This window comes from Camelus ferus, chromosome 4, assembly GCF_009834535.1.
Source record: "Camelus ferus isolate YT-003-E chromosome 4, BCGSAC_Cfer_1.0, whole genome shotgun sequence".
Classification (NCBI taxonomy): Eukaryota; Metazoa; Chordata; class Mammalia; order Artiodactyla; family Camelidae; genus Camelus; species Camelus ferus.
The window spans coordinates 30,878,681-30,901,668 of record NC_045699.1 but is presented as its reverse complement, the minus strand read 5'-3'; the positions used below and the strand labels follow the sequence as shown (position 1 = coordinate 30,901,668).

General features: G+C 35.5%; 1 protein-coding gene across 3 annotated transcripts in view; it reads right to left on the bottom strand.

The window, feature by feature from the left end:
• The window catches only part of RFX3 (regulatory factor X3), a 277,856-nt gene that overhangs the window by 150,863 nt on the left and 104,005 nt on the right, over positions 1-22,988 (bottom strand). The window lies entirely within an intron of this gene.

The window sequence follows — 22,988 nt, the reverse complement described above, 5'->3', positions numbered from 1 at the left end:
AAGGGCTCTCCTTGTATGACCAGCTGGATTATATGTGTTCTTAATGTACTGTACTAAGATGAACTTCCACCTCCCAAATACCACTTACCCCCTCCAACGTCCTCTAATGACAGTCCATGCATGTTTATAATCATTTTGACCATTTTGAAGATAAAATACTGAAAATTACTAAACCATATATTTTAAAATCCCCATTAGTACCTCTTATCTCGAGGTTATAAAGGTTGAACTTCATTGAAATCTACCTTCTTTAGGTTTCATCTGTTAAAAATTGTTTCAATCATATTATACACTATGGTCCAGAATTATTCAAGATACTCAATTCTCAGAACACAAATCCTAATGGGATGCAAATATGTCATAAACTACACTACCTAGACACTTTTATAGACTATCGGATGTCACTGGAGATGTATAATTTAGAATAAATTGTTTGTAAGTTCCTTTCCAACTTTCAAACTTAGTATTTACTGATTTTTAAAAACTAGAACAAAAACAGCCAACATTGGGATAAATAGGGGGGTGTTTTAGTTTGAGTGAGTATATCCAAAAATGAAATGATATACTCTAAACTTAGCCAAACGACCACACTCGTTAATTTTCTTGCCTGTGGTATGATATGGTACTAACATCAAAGTTCAATTATAGTCTTACACAAAGAGAGACAAGCATCAACAATGTTTAATATTCTGGAAGATGAGGAGGAACCACTGTTATAAAAATAAGACTGGTAAAGAAAGCCATGAAATTTTCCCTTCTCTCATTCGCACTCCACACGGCACATTCTGTAGTCCTCATCTGCCTGACCTACTAACACGGGGTTAAATTTTACAGCACGTTCTCTAACGAGTATGGTTTCTTAGACCTCCTGGCCTTGGTATTCCCTTATGCTACTTATACAGTCAATTGCATAAATATTTCTTTGCTGCTGAACAGGGATCAGAATTCAAATTTTATTTCCTGCGGGTGGGAGTGGGGAGGAGAAGCAATATTTAATTGGTAGCTTAAGAAAATTAACTGCATTATGGTTTAAATCTGTGAACAGTATGGTGAACATTAATTTTCCCTAAGAAAGAATATTCAGTTCTTTCACATAGAGAATTAACTCCCCTCAGGGTCTTTTGTCACAGCACGACCTCTTCCAATTTTTTCCCCCAAACCTTTTCAATCATCTCATTCAATTTTGGAAACGGATCTCTGAAGATACCTCATCTACACTTCTTATTTCACAAAGGAGGAAACTGAAGACAAGAGAGGATAAGAGATTTGCTCAAGATGACAGGAGCAGAGATGGGATCAGGCCTGCTGGATCTACGCTCACTTTTCTGTCTAGACCTTGACATTGGCACCAGTTCACGCGGTTGACCCTTCTTACTCTTGTTAGTCAGAACCCTAAAGCAGCAAAGTAAACCTTACCACATACAAAAGACACAGCAGGAAAGCTAACATTGGTGGAGTATTAATGTATGCTAAACCTTCTAAATGCTTTCCACGTTAATTCATAAATTAATCCTTGTAACAACCCAATATGATCGGTATGATTACACTCTCCATCTACATATGAGGAATCTCACACAAAGTGAAGGTAGCCAGGGGCTTAAAGAACAGAAGAGACTGTGGCAACCACCCTATTTCCTTGGGTCAGCTAGTGTCCAGCTCAAGGAAACTGTGAATTTGTGGGAAGGCTAAGCTGTAGTTGCCAGTTCTTCCAATTTTCCAAAAGAAGCTGAAAGTTGAGATTTTTATGTGAAATTTCCCAGATGGCGGCACATTAAGAAAAAAGTAGCACTTGTCTCCAAAGACACACACATACACACACTTCTGTACTAGTACTAAGACCTCAGATATGCCTGAAAACATTTGAAAATGATAGTATTCATTGTATAAAACTCTTGCCTAATTAAAGTTCCTGGAGGAATAATGGTTCTCAAAATTGGGAGAAGGGATACAAATATTACGAACCCTACCTGTGCCTCTTCTTCTTTATTCCATCGTAGGGGGAAAAAAAAAAACTATCCCAGAAAAGAAGGCAAATGCCAGCATCCTTTGACTCATTACGTACTTACAGACTATCGATGCCATTTGTGCTACAGCAGAGGGGCTCCCAGGGTGAGGTAATGCCTTTCTACAGGGAGTGAGGGGTGAACCAAATGTTAAGCATCATCTTCAGTGAGGTTTTCTTAGCTAGCTTCTCTTCCCAAATCCAAGAAAGTTGGTAGCCTTTGTCAGTTTATTTTAGAAATGAGGAAGACAGAGTTGCCAATTTCTTGTTCTTGTTCAATCAAGGGGTGAATGAGTTTCTTACAATGAAGTCACTCAAACTAAAACTCTCTCCTGTTTATCCCAGTGCTGGCTGGCAGCTTTATCGAGGCTCTCTCGTGTGTCCAGGGGTGTGTACTGCACACCAGTGCACACACTCTTTTTTGGTATATGACCCATAACTTGACATCTACTATTTTAGAACAAATACATGCAAGAATATAAAGAATGATGGTCTTTAAAAAAATTAAATGTACTTTTAAAAAGCAATTCCTAACAATTCTCAATAAATCACCTGAGAGAGCTTATCAGAAGATAAAAGGCATAGATTTGGAAACTGGCTTCCTATGGACTGTATTAGACTCCATAGGTAGGCTTTGGCACAGAGGAACTACAAATTAAAATTCTTAATTGTCGACATTTAAAAGTTAGAAAATTTTGTGTTAAAAACCAAATTTCCAGATTCTCTTGAAAAACCTGAAAACTTTTAAAAGTGAGTCCATATGATGTGTTTTATATGCAAATTATTTAAATGGCAATACTCATTCACTTGTTTGAGCTTAACAGGCATTTCAGGCATAAGAGAAACCCTCAAACTTTGACTAGTTTACTAATAGAAATATGTAACTAGACGATTGGAACTATGATTTCCCTCGTTTTACAGATGAGTCAGCTGAGGTCCAAAGATGTGAAGTCAGTTAACCAAGGTCAAACAGATGGAAGAGGGAAAAAAATGTCTGGATATAACACTAGCGCTCACGTACTAAACCACTAGACCAAGTTGGAAGTCCTAAGTTTCATAATAGACGTTGCTTAGACAGAAGTAAAGGGAGTAAAGAAAAGCAAACTGGTGAATTTTAGAATGAGGAAAAAGCAAAAAGATCCCATCTATTTAATAGGAGCAACATTTAAAGAATAGAGTGATGAAAATAAGATGGATAGAAAACGATGGCTTATACAACTTAGAGAGTCATAGAGAACTTTCCACCCGGCTTCTGGCTCTATGTATGTACCCCATCAAAACCAGCATATAAAGCCCAAGCCAGGACAAACAATAATTGTCCTGGAACATCTCCTGTTTACTCTTAAGTTACTGCTCACCATCCAACCTCCATGGCTCCTGGATTATAGGGTCACGCCAGTTTTGTCTCCAATTTCCCTTAATAGACATAACTTCATTCTCCTCTGATCTCCTTATCTTCCTCAACTTTGAGGAAGAGGCTCTCTTTGCCAAGGCCTCATGCCTTGAGAGGGTCTCAATCACATCCTTTCCAGAGACAGGCTCAAAAAGTCATACCCCAGAAAAAGTCATAACCATAATTGATCTCTCAGTTAACAAGTCTTTTCCAGGTACCACACAATATGTTAAGTGCTTGAAATATATCTTCTCACTTAATCCTCAAAAGAACCCTATAATGGAATTGTTATTGTTTCCACTTAACAAATGAGGAAACTGAGGCACAAATGGATTATGTAACTTGGTAAAAGCCACACAGCTGGTAAGGTTACGAGCCTGAATTCATATCTTGGTCTGCCTGACTCTAAAGCCCGTGATGTCACCACTAAGTATGTTACTTTGCAACATCATGATGAAAGGATTCCAAATGAAAAGCTAGAGATTGTTGGTGTGAACATCAAAGTGTTTGAGATTCTCAATCTGTTCTGTTTGATCTACATTTCCAATAACAAGAGACAGACATCTCCCTCTTTCTGACAGTTAAATTAGGAAGTATTCTCTTTCTACTGAGGCCATAATAAAACCCAACTAGTAAGCATTTTTCCAGAGGCATTTTAACTGATTAATTCTGAAGACCTGATTTAACAGCAGATCAATTTCAATGTTAAAGCATGTTGAGAAGTGTAATCTTGCTGCCAAATTTTCCTAAACAGATCATTTAAACCCACTGACACATTCAGAATATTCTGGTAGCTTTCCAACATTTCTTCAAAGCAAGAATCATCACATGAGGGAAGTATCTTAGCATGCGTCACATGCAGGTTTTGTTTTAGATCCAGTATAAAGGTTTGTATGTACATTTGAGGTGTTCCCATTCATCTAGCAGTGGTTTCTGGTGCTTTGTTTATGTTTGGGAGTAATTTGGTTAGTTTAGTTCCTTCACAGCCTCCTTTCAAGTGATATTTGTTTATCAGCCACCAATGCAGTCACATTAATCCATTTTGATAAGCTAAATAAACCCCTGCAGTTCGTCTGTGATGCAGCCCGTATGTAAATGAGTTGTATATTCTTGCAGGAGAGACATGCACGATTTCGGTCTAGTCATCCTTGCCTAATGCGGCTGTCAGGTGTGTCAAGAGCAACAGATGCTTGTTTGACAAAGGACCTTTTTATTCTGGCTAATTAAGCAGTTGGACACACCCGCCTGTTAACGGTTCTGCTTTGTACAGCCAGCTCTGGTTGAATCATGCGAATCTACAGCTAAATAGGCCACATTTTGAAAGAAGGCTAATTAACCCCTAAGAGAAGGAAAAGAATATTGCAAAAACCCAGCTGCTGAATGTGACAAGATTAGCATTTCTTCAACCTGATGGGCAAAACCTAGGCAAAGCAAATGTGTTTGGAATAAACATGCATTATTGCACGTTTCAAGGCAGTCAAATCTTCTTTGTGAAACTTCCTGAAGATTATTTAATACACTCAAATTCACAGTTGGATTCCTTTCATTACACACAATGTGCACGCCAGATTAAATGGTTTAACAGTCTGACCTAATCAATTACTTATCAAACAGAACTATATAACTGGGCTAGCTTAAAAATAGGTAGTATCATCTGATATTTATTGGAATTTTTCATCCTGAAATAATTTGCTCTCCAAAAAAAAGCAAAGTCTGCAAAGTTTGGTTCCACTACGCTAATTGTACTGTTTTTTTTTTTTTTTACCCTGAGGAATGTAACAGGTTTTAATTCAGTACAGAAAATAAAAACCTGTAATTTAATTTTCAAGTGCAACAGGGAATTTCCTTTCTTCTTCCTTAGTATAGAAAAATAAAAGAAGCTAATGCTAATTCTCACCTGAAACAAATTAACCAAAATTATTATGATAGTCACTTAATAGTTATAGTAAAAATAAATTACACCTAAAATGTGACATTAAAGAATAAGTTATTTACTCAGAAACCTGGTTCAACATAAGAGCACAGGTATGCTATTTAAAGAAACAATTTGTCATAATTTAATATTACTATTTTTAAAACGCAGAACAAGGAGTTCAACATCCGTATGCTTTCAGGAGAAAGATCTCAACTCATAATTGAAGTTTTGCAGCATAAAATTTGTATTACTAATACTGGTTAAGCTTCCGCATTCTTGAATAAACGTTAGAAAATGTTGGTATATATAATGCCCATAGCAATTAAAATTCCTATCTATAAAAATTAGACAACTATAATGAGTCATGCTTTTTGGAAAAAAATAGCTGATATGTGCTTTCCTGAACATAAAATTAGGATGAAATGTATGTACTTCTGATGATTCAAACTCAGTAATATAAAATAATAGGGCATATTAGAAATTATATACATATATATGGTTTAAAAATCATATGATTAAGTTTTTTTGAAACTCACAAAAGTATACTGAGCTGATTAATTTATCTACAAATGTAAAACACTTTGACATGGCTTTTTTCCCACTTCAGCTAGAACAAATGAAAGAAACTGGTTAAGCTATCAACTACAGTCAGTCTTTTTTTACTTAAAATACACCTCTGTGAAAAGTTTATTCATTGTAAAACACGAGGCTTTATCAAATCAATAACTGAAGAGATGTGAAAAGAAACTGTGATTTTCTATATTTTAAAAGCTCTGCTTTTTTATTTAGGTTTGATGTTGTAACCCCACTGACTGTATACAATTAATCTTTTGTACTAAATTGATCTGTAGAAAAGTGATGGGATAATAATAGTGTAGACTGCCTGGCAGTCATCTTCCTCTGATAACTGATGACAGAGATTAATGTTGGTGATGCTTAATCAGCACACCTGATAACTACACAGGTTGCCTGGGTAACATTTTTCACTTTTCAAACAAAGATTTTCTCTTAACTAATTCTTCCTTTGATTCAGAATAGATCATGAAAAACTGTTTCCTTGGAGAACAAATATCAAATTAAAGTACTTTAACAGTTTTAATCTTAATGGACTCATTACTTAAAAAATAAAAAAATCCATTAACATATTACTGAAGCCAAACTGCTGAGATGATGTAAGATTTTTTTTTTTAATCTCTTATTTGTTTCTTGTTATCAAGAGAAGCTGTTACCAGGCACAGAGGTAATTCTGGGGAAAAGAGAATCAGGTGCTTGCCCAGTCTATGGCTGATGCCACCCAGGCATTTTCTCTCACTCACTTTCACGATTAGTAAGCAAATCGGTCTCACCTAGATGACGTATGACATATACTAACAAATGGGAGTGCTCACATAACAACTGAAAGAAAAGAAAAAATGAACAAACAAAAATTTCTGAGTATCCCACACTTTTTCTTCCTGGAGAAAGGGTCTGAGAACAAAATGATACAGCATACAGAAAGATTCTTACCAAATCCTAGAAACAAAGCTATAAATGTTTCTTACTATTGGTCAATCCAGTCCTGAGAATGACTAGAACCTACTGGATGGAGTATTTAATGATAATAGCACTTAGAACTGAAAAATGATGAACAATGAGCATTTTGTCATAAATCTATAATCTTCATTTTTAGAGACATTAATAAGAATAGCTACCATATGTTGAAAATTTACTATGTGATAGATGCTTTGCATACATTCAACCCTAATTTTAACTGTGACGTAGATATTTCCATTTCACAGCAGAGGAAAGTAAGGTTTAGAGATTAAGTAACTTGCCCAGGGTCACAGAACTACTAAGAGATAGAGCCAGGATTCAAGTTCAGGTCTGTCTCCCTCCAATAATGGCACCTGACACTGCACCGTGGTTGGCTGACCAGACAGCAGCAGCATCAGGGCTATTCTAGAGACTTTAAGAGATAAGGTAGTCTTTGGAGACTTTGGGCACTAACAAAGAGTTCTAGATTTGAACAAATAGATACAAATATCACATGAATTGCAAATATGTACCGTACCTAGTATGTGATCACTATGATGCCATCAAAGCTATAACATTTATGAAATAGAAAAGCATTATCATAGGTTAAAAGAGACCTGCACTCACCTTGTCTTCACAAAATATTTTACAGATGAAAACGGAAATAATACAAGAGACTCATTTACTTTCAAGAATTTAAATTTGTCCTAAAAAACAAAACTTGTCAAATGAGGGCTCATTAAGTATATATATAATATTATACACAAACACAAAAATGTTCACTCAAATATTGCATATGACAGCCAATAATAAGCAACCGAAAGCTGTAACCGGGGAACTAATAAGTCGTTCTATTCTATATTCCTATAATGGAATACTATACAGGTCTCTAAAAGTCAGCATGGAAAGAAGTTCATAATACCATAAGCATAAAAAGTAGGTTGCAAAATAATATGTAGCTCAGAATGCAGTCTTATTCACAGATATATAACTGCATGCTTTGGGAAAATTCTTGAGGCTATATACAACAACATCAGTGTACCTCCTGGAAGATGAACTTTCCCAAACCAATGGCCATAAACTTTGGGTGGTCTCAAGCCAACCCTGCACTTGCTGCTCAAAAGCAGCATGGCTCCAGTGAGCCATCTTACCCGAGAGCCATCCCAGAAAGTCAGCCTTAGAGTCTGTGAAATAGCCCTGTAAACCCCCAAATACCTGTACAGTATTTGGTCTGTTCAGCAGCTGGGTAAGAGCTCAGCTCCCTTCCTACTGAGTGGCTCGAAACTCTCAAAGTGCTCCAATAAACAACATTTTCAATGTTCTTAATGGAACAGACTATTTAAAAAACTTATCTGGAGACTGTATCTACAGATTCATTCACTGTTAGTTTCATGACCTGTGTCATTTTCTGATGAAAGAAGGAAATCTATCCCCCAATGTCTAATGTGATCCCTTCCTTATGACCAGTACCTACTGCCTAACTCAGAGTCGAGACATGAACTTCAATTCTGTTCCCTTGTATTCAGACTCGTAAGAGCAGCGGTGCCTCTTCCACGGATCTCAAACTGAGGAGAGGATACAGGTGGGAAATCTAGGTGTTTAGTCCCATCAAGCAAACAAGTATTCCCTTTTTAAACTAGCAAGGTGACATCTGTTTATTCTTCCTACGTACCCTAAACTTTACACACAAGTTTTCTCTTCTTCCCTCTAAACTCACTAGTATGGTTTTATCCACACACATCAAAGTACTCACCCTACCTTATGTTTTGGGTTAATAAACAGAATATGCTTGCCAACTAGGGCTTCCAAATGGTCTTCCTTCAGATGAGATGAGGGCAAAGACTGGCTCAAAAGACAGCATTGCTTCAAGAGCCACAAGAGAAAACAAGCAGGTAGTGTTGCCCCCAAACAGGTGTATTTCCTTTGGATTTCATAGGGAGTGAAGGCAAACACAGGAATTCTTAATTTTCTTCACACCAGAAAAGGCTCCAATAACAACTTTCTTCTTGGATTCTCTTGCCCACGCAAGAAGGTTTTCTATTTTTTTTCTAGCTCTTTTCTTTTTATAAAAGAATAGAGCCTTTTGCAGTTCCTAACTATTCCAATGTTGGCTCAAAGAGATCAACACATCTAAAAGGGGAAAATAATACTGTATAATAACACTGCTAATAATGGAAATAATATACCCCACTTTAAATGTACAGTATTTTAAAGAATTGAATTCTCACTACTGCCATTTTTTGGCAAATGTAGTGAACATGGGTGTGGGTGGACTTGAAAAAAAATCTGTATATTCACACATACATAAATTCTGGAAATAATTGCTATAAAACATAATGCTATTAATCAAATGACATTTTTACACTGACTTTAGTTATAAAATATATGTGTACACACTTGGAAAAAAGGCTTGGCCAAGATGAAAATTAAAACAGATTGAAGATTCTAGCCAACTCTGTACATTCACAAACTTAACAGAAAAATCATTTCTCTCTAAAAATCGACAATATTTGAAACAAGTCAATCATACTGAACTAAAGACACTGTTCCTTCGGAGCTTCTTTTATGGGAATCGGTGGTGCACTCTGTACATGACTGTCCTTCCAACTCACTCTAAAGCAATTTCTTAGCTCTAAAATCAGTAGTTCCTTCTGAAGTGGGTTATCTTAGGCTATCTCATAAATCCATGGTTAACACCCCTAGCTGGGAGTATTAATATGCTTAAAATCACCTACAAGTTCTTTATTACTAAAAGCTATTGGCATTATGTAATGTTTTATATAAGTATGAAATATTACCCGATTTTTATTTTCCACCCTTCCTCCCCCTCTTACACTTTGATGGTCTTCCCAAGGGGCTAAAAGAAGGAAAGAGAACTCTTCCTTTATTCCCTAAAATACATTAATAGTAACTGTCCTATCATTTCTTTCAGCACCAAACTTTTCCCAAATATAATCAATCACTAAATCTAATGATTCTGCTTCCTAATCTATCTCAAAAATCTATTCACATATCTTCATCTCTCCAGCTCCTTAGAGTTGAGGCCACTCCCTACAAGAGGTCCCCGGTGCCTTCAGGATAAACTGCAGAGCCTCTACCAGGGCTCAGAAGGCTCCTTAGAACTTAGCTCCCCTCTACCATCTTCCAAAGAGTGCTATACACAATCCAGCCACATGGAACTACTCTAGGTTCCCCAGTTCCAGCACCTTTGAACAAGAAGTGCCCTTTGCCTGAAACAATTTTTTCTTCCCACCTCTTCTCCTCTTCATTTCATCTTTCAGATCTCAGGATAAATTCCATTTCCCCCAGACAGTCTCCCAAATTACCACCACTCTTCCTTCTCCCTGGCTCCCCGGCTTCTACACAACTCTGGGACTGGTGTTCACCGGGAGTTCCTTTAGCATCTTATTTTTCCTCAGTGAGCAGCAATGATCATATTGTAGTGTAACTGTCTCTCCAACCAGATTATAAACAGCACGAGCAAATGGACTATGCTTATCTTTTTCACCTACAAATATGCAACAGTGCCTAACACACAGAAGATCTTCAATTTGTTGAATGCACAGATGAATCTACAAAGAGGATGAGTTTAAGACCAAGCTGAAACATTACTATTAGAGTATGCTACATCATATAACATTTAAAAATTGTGTAAAAATATAATTTTCTGTCAGAACCATTTCCAATCAAGTTATTCATGCAGAATGTTTTCTCTAAATTTTCTAATGTGACTTCACTTTCCATTCCCATTATGGCAGAACTTCACAACTCCTGTATTCTAATGTTTATAAAGCCTTAGCAGATTTTGTATATAATTTTTTATAAAGAAACAAGATAAGGATTAAAAAAACTCAAATGAGCAAATTAAGTCTTCAGCTATTGCTCTGAATCTCCTGACACATCATTTACTATTTTAATAAGTACACCTGATTCACTGAATTGTGGATTCAGATCCAATGCTCTAATCATGTCATCGTAGAAGAAGTCTCCTGGTATGCTTCCTTTGTTTTTATGAGACAGAAGCAGTCAGAGATCTTTAATTTTCACAGCTGAAATGCTAAGAATAAGTAATTAGCCTAATAGTAATTATCCTAACTTCATCGTTAATTAATCACTTGAAATTTATTTGAGCTTGGTAACATTCAACTGACATACTTCTATGTTCTCTTAACAATCACTGGAACTTTTCACAAAAAAGTGTATTTCCAGAAGTCTCTAGTTACAAATTAGTTAACATATTTAGGTAAGGATTTTACATACATTAGTTAATCTGTCCAGAAATCCTGTGAGGTAAGTACTATTATTATCACACTTTTATGGATAAGAAAACTTAGGCCCAAGGCTTAAGTAACTCTATAAGCCCCCAGGTCACATAGCTAGAAATGGGCAGAATGAAGACTTGAATATACCAGACCTCAGGTTCCAGGTTCCAGAAGCAAAAACTGGTTGCTTTTTTCTTTCTTTTTTTAACCTAGCAATATGCTGTGTTAGGCTTATAACATGACAATTTAAATGTTCTGCAGACCAACTACTATGCACTCCTGTCTAAACAGCAGTCTTTTCTATATTTTTAATCTTCTACAATATAGGAGTTGGGCATGCTATAATCTTTAACCCAGTTATTAATTTTCCATATGTTACCCTCCAAAAAATATTAATTTCATGTCCAGCAATGCTGAGTACCTGACAAGATGGCTATCTATTATATTCTCTGTATCTCGGCAAAGACTGATAAAAATGCTGAATCATGTGGTTCTACACTACCTCTGCTAAAGCATGAACACAGACAGGCTGGTTGGAATTTGACTCAGGGCTCACAATGTGTAAAAACAAAAGTACGATATCTTTTGTCTCTAAAATCTTACAGTTGAGCTCTCAGGTTCTCCTCATCAATTCCACTTCTAAATTAAAAAGAATGACTAGTTGAAGCTTCTTAGATGCCCAAAGAAGGGACAGTCTCAACTCGTTAATTCACAAAAAGCTGATTCTTGGTGAAACCAAAAGGTCTTTGGCACAGGCAGCAGGAGTTGCTGCTCCCTGATCTTAACTCTTCAGGCACAAACGACCTTCAGTAAGTCCAAGAAAAATTTACTAAACTCTACTATCTAGTAGCATTTGCAATCAAGGACAGTAATTGGAAAGCAGGCAGAGCTTTAAGGAGGTTACAGGCCAAAGACAGAGTTCAGGAATACTAAACCCCATAGCAATGCTCTGGAACAGTCCTCTAGTCCAATGAACATCTCTGTTCCTGCTTGAGCACAGGACCACCTTTCCTTGACGTATGCCAAGTGATTCATCACATACGTTGATCTATTCACTTTGTGTCAAATATTCATATGAGACATATTTTGCTACAGTGATCAGAAAAAAGTAAAATATTTTGCTACAGTGAGCAGAGAAAAGTAAAAACCTCTCAGTTCTCACCCAGACCTCTTACTGTACTTCTTCAATGTCTCAGAAAGTCTGTGTTATGGTAGCCATGTCGCAGACACACACGCACACACACAATGAATATTTAGCATCAAAAACAAAAGTCAGGTTGAAAACATACTAATTACATCACACACGTGCAAATACACACAAAGGCAGAAGACCTTCCAAATGACTCCACCTTTGGCTGCAGAGTATGGCTGAGGAAAGGAAAAGCTAATTCTAAAGGTGGCAGTGCTCTTCCCTACAGCTTCATTGTCTCCTACCCCAGTGGAGATGGTGATGGAGGCATGATAACACTAGGTCTCCTTTGCCAAAAATCAACTTACTAAGAATCATTTTGCCTAATGGCCAGTTCGACAAATTGACCAATTTACTCAAAATTTGTTTCTTTTAAACATTTATCCTACTTACATAATTTGTATTGAATAAAACAGTTTTAAAGGGCCTTTGAAAATTTCTTTGATCTTTAACATTGATGAGTTCAAAGTTCTAATTTATCTGAAATTTTGCTACAAGCCACCACACTGTAGCCTACCCATAACTATATTCTAGAATGTCATCATTTTCGGGGCCACTGACTTTTGAGAATGGGCACTTATTTTAAATTAAAGGGTTGCACATGTCTTGAAAGGGAGTTTATGGATGATAAGAGGGAAGGTTTATTTCTTTTTACATGTTTTTCATATATTAAACACATTCTCTGTACTTCTCTTAATTCACAAATTTGTTAACCAGTTCAACTAGATAAATATGATGCTTTGGTTTTAAGCAACTGTAAGGTGTTTGTATATGAAATATCAATGATAAGTCTGGCACTCAGCTGGGCTGGACTGATAAATATTTCTGTTGCAAACCATTAGCAGTAAAATTGCTATGGAAAAATTAAAACCAAATTAAAACTAATACTTTCCACCAAAAAATTTAAAAGCTTTTTCAACTATTTAATGCAGTGTGATCTGTGATAAACCGTATAGGGAGTTAATCAAACATATTTTACGCAGCTGATAATTTGGAAAACTGGTTCTTAGGCAACTGATAAATCACAGCACTTAGTAAATTAAAAAAAATTGCCACTCAGTGAATTTATGTTTCAGCACACTCCATTCAGTAAATTGATCACTCAGTAAAAGATATTTGGGGAGAGGGTATAATAGGTTTTCAGATAAATGGCTTACTTCTCAAAATCACAGCATTTAAAGTTAAAACGTATCCAGGAGATCATCTAGTTCAGGTCCCCATTTCACAGGAAATCTGAGACCAATTAACCAAATGGATCCATCAGTTAGTATCAGAGTTGGCTTTAGAACTCAGAATTCCTAATTCCAGGCAACAGCTCTTGCTAACAGTCTACGGTGTATAAGAGAAGAAAGAAGGAAGGCACTCAAAAACAAGTAAGAAGTTCTGCCAGAAGCTCAAAGTGCTTATTACACAGTGAAAGAAATACTCATAATACGGAGAATGAATTCCTAAAATAAGAGGGTCTCTTACACATTTCCAAGTTTCTTTCTCCCGTAAATGAATAATGCACTGTTTCAGGATGTTTAACAAGATTTCAAGTAAGGCAATCTTTGTGTGTATCTGTGTGTGTGTGTGTGTGTGTGTGTGTGTGTGTGTGTGTGTGTGTGTGTGTGTGTGTGTGTGTGTATCAACTAAAATGGTTCACTGGATTTTATATTCTGTAGAGATTCTGAATCATCTTGCAAAACTGTTTTTTTTCCTCAGGTACATGGAGCATCGTTGTGACCTAGGCTCAGTATTGTAATATTATATGAGTATCTGGGTGTTTCAAGCTCAGAATTTTATTATTATATTATCTCTGCATGCAACCTATAATACACAAACTGACTGTGTTCACAGTGAAAGAAAGAAACCAAAAAAGCTAATTTCTAGTTTTCCAGGAAGAAGCGGGAGAAGCAAAATTCACCACCATGGTAATTGCCACCAAAATAAACAAGGAACAAATTCTGAATTTTCACATGCAGCAAATAAGTGCAATTTTGGGGTGTGAGACGGAAACCTTTTAAATGTAATGGTTTGTGTAACAGCTTTTAGAAGGTGTACTTTTCCCTGTCAAAAAGCATGAAATGCTCATAAGGGTAATCAGTTTTAGACAGCAGGTTTACAAGCTTTCCACAACGTGTACTATTTATTCATGTTGAAATGTTTTGCAATTACTTCTTTACATATTATGTTCACGCTTTCTTTTTAAAAATTTAAAACTGTTTTGTACAAATGTGACTCTGAAACAAACCATAAGGCTTGACTTCCTTACTCACTTGCTGTATATTGTCGGTTTTTATTATCTTATAAGTTGTCCACAACCAATTTTCACAGTAGTCCTCCTGCAATATGGAAGGGTATTATAACAAGGTGAAAGCAAGCACCTCCTAATATAACCTACTCAAAAATTATATGTTCTATGTAACCTTTCTTATGAAGGTAATATAAGTGATTTTCTGGTTATACTATAATAGTAGGCTAGCATGTACATATTATATTCAAAACCATATACAAATATGGGCTGATTACTTATGGCTCCGTGGAGTCATTTTTCACACACACCAGATTCACAAGAATGGATTTTTCTCAGTGCAATTGAAAGGTTATTTACATATGAAAACTCCACTCACTTTTCTTACAGGCTTTACTCAACACTGAACGAATAAATTCTTTTTCATTAAGACAACAGTAGAATTTTTTTAATGTAGGCTAATGAATCAGTCATTCTTCCTCACCCTCTCTTTTCCTTCTCTCCCTCCCTGTTCCTTTCTCTCTGCCTTCTCTCCCCTGCCTCTTTCCCTTTTCCCTACCGGCTCCACCTTCCCAAATACAAGGAGCTAGTTAGGCCCATAGTTAAACAGTAGCCACACAACAGCCCCGCCAAATTGCTCTAAGTCTGTAAGCTGAACCGGCAATGTAACACGTCATTCTTTTCCCTTTGAAATTGTTTTTGTAAAACTAATTTTGACATTATCTATAGGCTTGATCTTACAGCCTCCCCATTTCAATCATTATAGATATCAAAAATAACAGCTGAACTATTTTTCAATACTAACAGGTAAGCCATATGTCCAAAGTATTCGGTGTCTCAAAGCAAAGCTTACTGAGAAATCAGGTCATCAGCGCTGAATATTCATGGCTTGTACTTTCCAGACTACAGTCTGAATCTCCATAGTGAAGCTCTACCATACCACTTGACCCTGGCATCTTACGAATTACGGAATTTAGCTCTTAACACGACTCCAAGGTAACTCCACTTTGTTTTTAAGTGCACAAATAGTAATTAGCAGTCGAAAGGTAAAAGCAAAGGCTTCCAATAACTGAGGAAGGAAAGACTTATTAAATCATTTTGCTTTTTCTCTTCCTCAGAGGACTCTAAACAAAATGATCATTTTCCTAGGGTAAATATATTGAGTAAAAAGTCATAAAAGAAAGGTGCAAGGGTGAAGATGACATTTCTAAAGTTCAACAGCCGTTGCTCCAAGCCCATGTAAGTCAGGGAAACCTCTGAGCCCCTGAGGTGGCTTCCAGAGATGCAATGAGACTGCAGCAAAAGCTACTGCCTGGTTCCAAAACAGAGGAGGTTGTCCATTTTTTTTAGGCATGCCAACCCCATTATGAAGTTATTTTTATAGAGTTAAATTTATGACTATCTTTAACTTCCAGGAAAAAAATTACAAATTCCTTACTTTTAAAATTATTGCTGCTGGCAACTCTAGTGTTATAAATTCATTTTTCTTTCAAACTTAATATTAATAAAGCTACCACCAATGCTGAAAATCTGTTTATTGTTTAATGTGAGTTGAATAAATCAATAAATATAGAATAGAGAAGTCAAAAACGTAACATTCTAATGTGTTTTATATTGATGAATCTAAAAATTGGCACTTCTTAAGTCGGTTCTTCAAGCACAGGCTTTATGTACATGAAAGTTTATGTCAGTTTAACAAGAAAAACCAAAAAATCCAAAAAGCCCTTTCTTTGGGAAATACATACCATATATACATTTCTACAAAATTTGTCACCTTAGAGCAATACCTAATTTTTTTCAATTACAAACTTTTCTCCTAAAGAGAACTTGTCCAACATCTACATATTATTAGAACATTATTAAAATATTTGTTACGGTATAACATAACACAAACCAAGTAAAACTTTTAAGTGCACTCAATTTACTCAATAAATTATTTTGTTAAATATTATGAATAAGACTCAATAATAATTAACAATTCACAATTTAAGTGATTTATATTCCTTCCCAAGAACATATAATCAAATTATTTTTACATGAGAGTTAAATTAATACTTGGGGGAATATTATAGTTTATGATTTGTTTGAGTTACTCAGGAGTGAACTCTTTTCCCTTTATTTTATTTTTAAATGGCCTACCTTCAGGACTTAAATTATGCTCTTTTTCATGTAAAGGTTTAACTATACCTGAAGGGAAGAAAAAAAAAATCTCAATAGAAAAAATTATCTAGTGAGAATTTATTATCTACTACAGATCCTGGACACTATTTTTTGAAGAATTCATCCCTGCCTCCTTTTCTTCTTGCTTTGAAGGCAAGAAACCAGTGCTTCTTGAATGTGGAATTTAACCTAACAGCTTACTGCTTTACCATCTTTAGAGTCAAGATAGTTTGAGCAAATACAAGCTAAGTTGTGTAACAGAGCAGTTCCCTGGCAACTGTGAGTAAGGCTGCAAGTGAAAAACCTTTTAAGCTTTTTTGCATAGTATCTCAGTGTAGGAGGATGAATACTAAGTAATAAATCAGGTAACAGGGAAAAAAATACACCCTCCACCTAGACAGTATGAAGAAACATAAGGCTGTTGTTTGATACCCAAATGATTCTACCAATGAATCATAATTGTTTTTTCCATCCTTGGCTCCTCACTTATATCCAATTTCAAAAAGCTACCACTTATTACTGAGTACCTACCACTAAATTTAACACTTGAATTCTCACAACAGCCTTGTTAAAATGTATGTTGTTCTCTACTTTATAAAAATGGACAGTGAGGTCCAGAAATACATTTTCAAAGTTTCACTACGAGTGGAGACAACATCGGGACCCACATGGAATTCTATCTTGACTGTGAATCCATGCCCTTGCCATGATTCAGTCTGCTTGAATTTTTGTTTGTTTGTTTTTCACATTTCCAAGTTAACAGAAACACAATTTCGGTTTCACATTTAAAATTTTCAGCTGCTATGAGATTAGCACTCAAGAATAAAATCGTGGTGCTACAAAGTCAGTGAAAATTTTTAAAACATCATGGTCTTCTTTAGTGTTTATTACACATGCCAGTTTGAAAGACAACCCCCTCAAAATGATGGCTGTTTTACCAAAAGAGCACATTGCATCAGAAAGCGTCTTAATCGGTACAATAATAGTTCCCAATCTATTCATAAATAAAACTAATAAATTATGCTCACAACCTATGTCCACCATAAATTCAAAATTCACTGGTAGAATGCAGACCACTGCCTTTAGATGCTGGGAAAGATGCAAGATAAGGGAAACATTAAATTACCTGGCTGCCTTCTCTTTTTTTCTCTCTTTAACAAAGACTATTCCTTTAAGATACACTCCTGTCCTGGGTTCCACTCTTCACACACTGTCCCTTGAATAATGTACTGCAGTCTTAATGTTCACTTGTACAAATTATGATGACTTTCAAATCTAATGTCCTTCCTCTTCTTCTATTTGACTTAAATTCTGATCCCATAATGGGAACTGCCTCTTTGCAAATGCCATACAATGAGATCCAAGATGATACTCTCTCTCATACCACATCAACCACAAACTCCCTCTCTCAGTCAATTCCTAGAATTTAGAGGGTAATGTCCCTGATTGTCACAGCCTTTAGCCTTCTGGAAGCTTTATTCACAACTTAGATCTCCCCTGAACTCTGAACCTATTTGGTTTAACTGTCATACCCATTCATGGTAATCTCATCTACATTAACTGTATCTTCCCTGAAACATACACAAATGTTGCCAAGTCTAAAGGATGGAATAGAGTTTGAAGAGATAATTGACCTTTAGTGGGAGTCAGGCAATAACTTCCATAATCCTTACATGGCAAGTATATTTGAAGCCCTACAGTGTGCCAAGGAATTTAATTAACAAGGTATTTTATAAATGTTATTCCATTTAATTTTGACAATCAAGATAGGAAATAAATGCTATATGAACACATGGGACAACAACTCTTAAGGTGATTCATTATCTATATTTTAGGTATAAAAACTGAGTGGTTAAATAGTATGTCCAGGGTCATAAATCCAGCAAACAACAGTACTAGAATTCGAACCGTGGTCTACCTGACTTGAAGACCAGTATTCTTTATATTATGCTACATTAGGCCTATTTCTGACATTTGCTGAAGTTACTTTAACCTGACCCTCAGTTTCTTCATCCAGAAAAAGAAGAGGTGTCACTGATGTTCCTATGGGAGTAACCCACAAGCCAGTAGGAGGGCATCCAGAGTGTGGCATTTTTCAGAGTTCCCACATTTACACCAAACACGATACCAGTATGGTCCTGCATCCCACTGCCCCAACTGCTGCTGAGAACTGCTGGCTTTTTTTATACTATACAGAAAGTGGTATAGTATTACACGAAGGTATAATATGACAAGTTAAAGGAACATACTGTAAACCATATAGTAACCAGTGAAAGAATAAAACAAAGAAGTATAGCAATAAGTCAACAAAGGAGACAAGATGGAATCATAAAATTACTCAAGGAATCCAAACGAAAGCAAGAAAAGAGGAAAAAGGAACCAAAGAATAGACAGGACAAGTAGAAAACAAAGAGCAACGTGGCAGATTCTAACCTAACCTGTCAATAATCACATAAAATGTACTTAAAACATACCAGTGAAGAGGTAGAGATTGACAAATCATATAAGAAAGACTAAGCCAAATGTTCTTTATAGGCAACCCATTTTAAGTATAATGTCACAGATGGGTTAAATATAAAAGGACTAAAAAAGATACACTATATCAACACCAGACAAAGGAGATTTCAAAATAGGAAATATTTCCAGAAATAAATAGGGAAATTTCATGATAAAGGAGTTAATTCATCAAGAGAACTTACAATCCTAAATATTTATGTACCTATTACAGAACATCAAAATACATAAAGCAAAACCTGACTGAACTGAAAATGAAAAAGAGTGAAATGCTCTTTCATAGAAGGAGATTTTAACATCTATCTTTCAATAGTTGATAAAACAAGTAGACAGAAAATCAAAAAAGATACAGAAAACCTGAACACCACCATGAAGCAACCTGACCTAACTGACATTTATCGAACACTCCACCCAAGAGCTGAATACACATTCTTCTCAAATACATAGAGAACAATCAACAAGATGGATCATATTCTGATCACAAAGCAAGTCTTAACAAATTTCAAAGGATTCAAATCTTACAAAGTTGTCTGATCATGCCAGAATTAAGTTAGAATCAATAACAGAATAATTCCAGGAAAATTACCAAATATTTGGAAACTAAATAACATACCTCTAAATAACCCATGGGTTCAAGAAGAAAAAAAAAGGCAAATTAGGAAGTGTTTTGACCTGGATGAAAATGAAAATACAGTATTTATGAGATGCCTTACCCTCTCAGTAAGTATGAGTGAAGGGGGAAAAAAAAAAGAGTTATATTAATCAGCAGATTTTCAAGTAAGAAAAATCAGGAATTAAGAATAAAAGAAAGAGGATTATGAATTCATAAAATATTAAAACTGGAAGTATTCTAGGAATCTTTCTAACATTTGTAAACTCACAAACTTACGGAGGAAACAGTTCCAGGGAGAATATATGATTTGCTTAATAGAGTTTATAATAGTAAATATTTTTAAATGAGCAGTCTCTGCTAGTAGCTACATCATACAAATGTCTGAGTTCTTCAAATGCTTATATTCACCTAACAAAAGCAGATAAAGGTTTTATAAAACAAATGTGCCCACTTCTGGGCCAGTATCTGATTAATGTATTTTGTGCTTTATATGCAAGTTTTCTGTTTTCTGTATTTGCACACATAGCATAAAAATTAAGAATAACAAATTCTCAGGCCATACTGCCTGAATTCATACTCTGGCTTTACCACAACTAGGAGCCATAATATTGGACAAGTTATTTTACCTCAGTTTTCTCTACTGTGAAACAGGAATATGCTATACAATGAGAATAAGCAGTTCCTACCTCCTAAAGTGATTTATAAGGATTCAGTAAGTTAATGCCTTTTGTGGGCTTACAACAGGCATTACGCATAGTAAGAGCTCAATAAATGATAACTATGAATACATATCATTGATTTATAAATTACTTGAAGTTTATTAGGCAAGGCAATGGCTTTCATTATTTTTAATTAGGTGACATCAATTAAAATACGGTATCAGCACAGAAAAATGGGTTGCTTCTAATTAGTAAATGTTAAAGTAAAAGCTTATAAGTTATTTGAAAACAATGTCAAAACAAAGCTGGGGCAATTTCTTTTCAAAGCAGGAGACAATGATTGAATGAAAAATTATTACATGGAGTGTTTCTGGATAAACCAAGAAATGCAGTACTATCACATATGAGATGACACTAAAGTTACACGTCAGGACTATTATTCTGTTGTCTTCAACTGTTCCTTCTAATGGGCACCATTCAACTAGAGTTTATGGATTTAAATATTATAATTTAAAAAATGACAAAACATTCATTTCTAAATCTGTTTTTAGATGAATAAAAGGCAGCTTTCAGCAGTGTATCATTTGAACAAATTCCATTTGGTGAAAACAACAAAATAAATGTGGAACACATTTCACATTCTTTATTTTATGCAACATCAATGCTTTCAACACTCATACATTACAAAAAGCACAAAAATAGATGCTGTACTATCAAATTGTAAAGAATACCAAACTGACATAATTATATCTTATAATTTCTTCCAAATATCAAAAGGACGAGCTTTTTTTTTAAAGTTAAAACAATTTCCTGTGTCTCTTAAGTGTTCTACAGAATCAGGTAAAACAGGTGTATTTTTACTGCATAGCTCCAAATTTTCATATTTTAATTAAACCTACTATTTATAATGCATGCTTTGTCTTATAACAATGACACCAAAGCCTCCTCAGCTGGGCTGAATGAGCATGTGCCTGAATCAATTCAGTAATAAAACATTAAATAAGTCTCACTTATTCTATTCTGTTCTGAGAAGTAGATGAGTAGATTTTCTATACCTTCAATAACATAACTAAAATATCACCGATAACGTTAGAATTTGTAAAACCACTTTTCTCCTCTCCTCATACCACACAAACACTTCTTCTTTACACTCAAAATTAGGAGGAAACCTGTCATGACGGCACTAAAGGCAATGAGACTAGCTGGAAGAGGCAGAAAGCACATCAGTGCGTACAGTACCACCTGTTCCTCTGAGCTCCCTCTCAGCCTCTATCCATCCTTCAGTCAGCCAGGAGTAGATTAAAGCTCTCAGCATGTAGGATACCATCTTCCAAGCCTTTTACAACAATATCAACCAGCAGTTTTCACCACTGGGGGAAGGATCAAGGCCAGGAAAGCACTCATGCACATGTAGAGTATTAATGGGACACTTCTATGGTTCACTGAGTGTAATGCCTACCAAGAAGATAACAGAAACCTGAAAACAGAAGCCCAGGGCAAAGTAAGAAATGTAAGATGGCTTTGAATGCTGATTGAGGTCCCCAATTATCACCATCATCAAATATTTAGCTAAGCTTCACCACTTATGAAGTATTTTTTTACTTTTATTCAAAATTCTTTTATTGAAGTATAGTTGATTTACAATGTTGTGTTTGTTTCTAGTGTACAGCCTAGTGATTCAGTTACACATATATACATATTCTTTTATTATAGGTTATTACAAGATACTGAATACAGTTCTCTGTGCTATATAGTCGAACCTTGTTGTTTATCTATTTTACACATAGTTGTTAGTATCTGCAAATCCCAAACTCCCAATTTATCCTTCCCCAACCTCCCCCTGCAGCATAACCATAAGTTTGCTTTCTGTCTGTGAGTCTCTGCTTTATAAATAAGCTTATCTGTGCCAGTTTTTTAGATTTCACATACAAGTGATATCATATATTTGTCTTTCTATGTCTAACTTACTTCACTTAGTATGATAATCTCTAGGTGTATCCATGTTGCTGCAAATGACATTATTTCATTCTTTTTTATGGCCAAGTAATATTCCATTGTACACACACACACACACACACACACACACACACACACACACACACACACACACATATATACACATACCACAACTTCTTTATCATCTGTTGATGAACACTTGGGTTGCTTCCATGTCTTGGCTATTGTAAATAGTGCTGCTATGAACACTGAGGTGCATGTATCTTTTTGAATTAGAGTTTTCTCCAGATTTATCCCAGGAGTGGAATTGCTAAATCACATGGTAACTATTTTTAGTTTTTTAAGGAAACTCTGCACTGTTCACCATGGTGGCTGCACCAATTTACATTCCCACCAACAGTGTAGGAGGGTTCTCTTTTCCCTATATCCTCTCTAGCATTTATCATTTGTGCACTTTTTAACGATGGCCATTCTGACTGGTGTGAGATGGTACCTCACTGTAGTTTTGATTTGCAAGAAAGTATTTTTATATATTTTGTTGCAAATCAAATGCAATTATATATATAATTTTATTTGATTC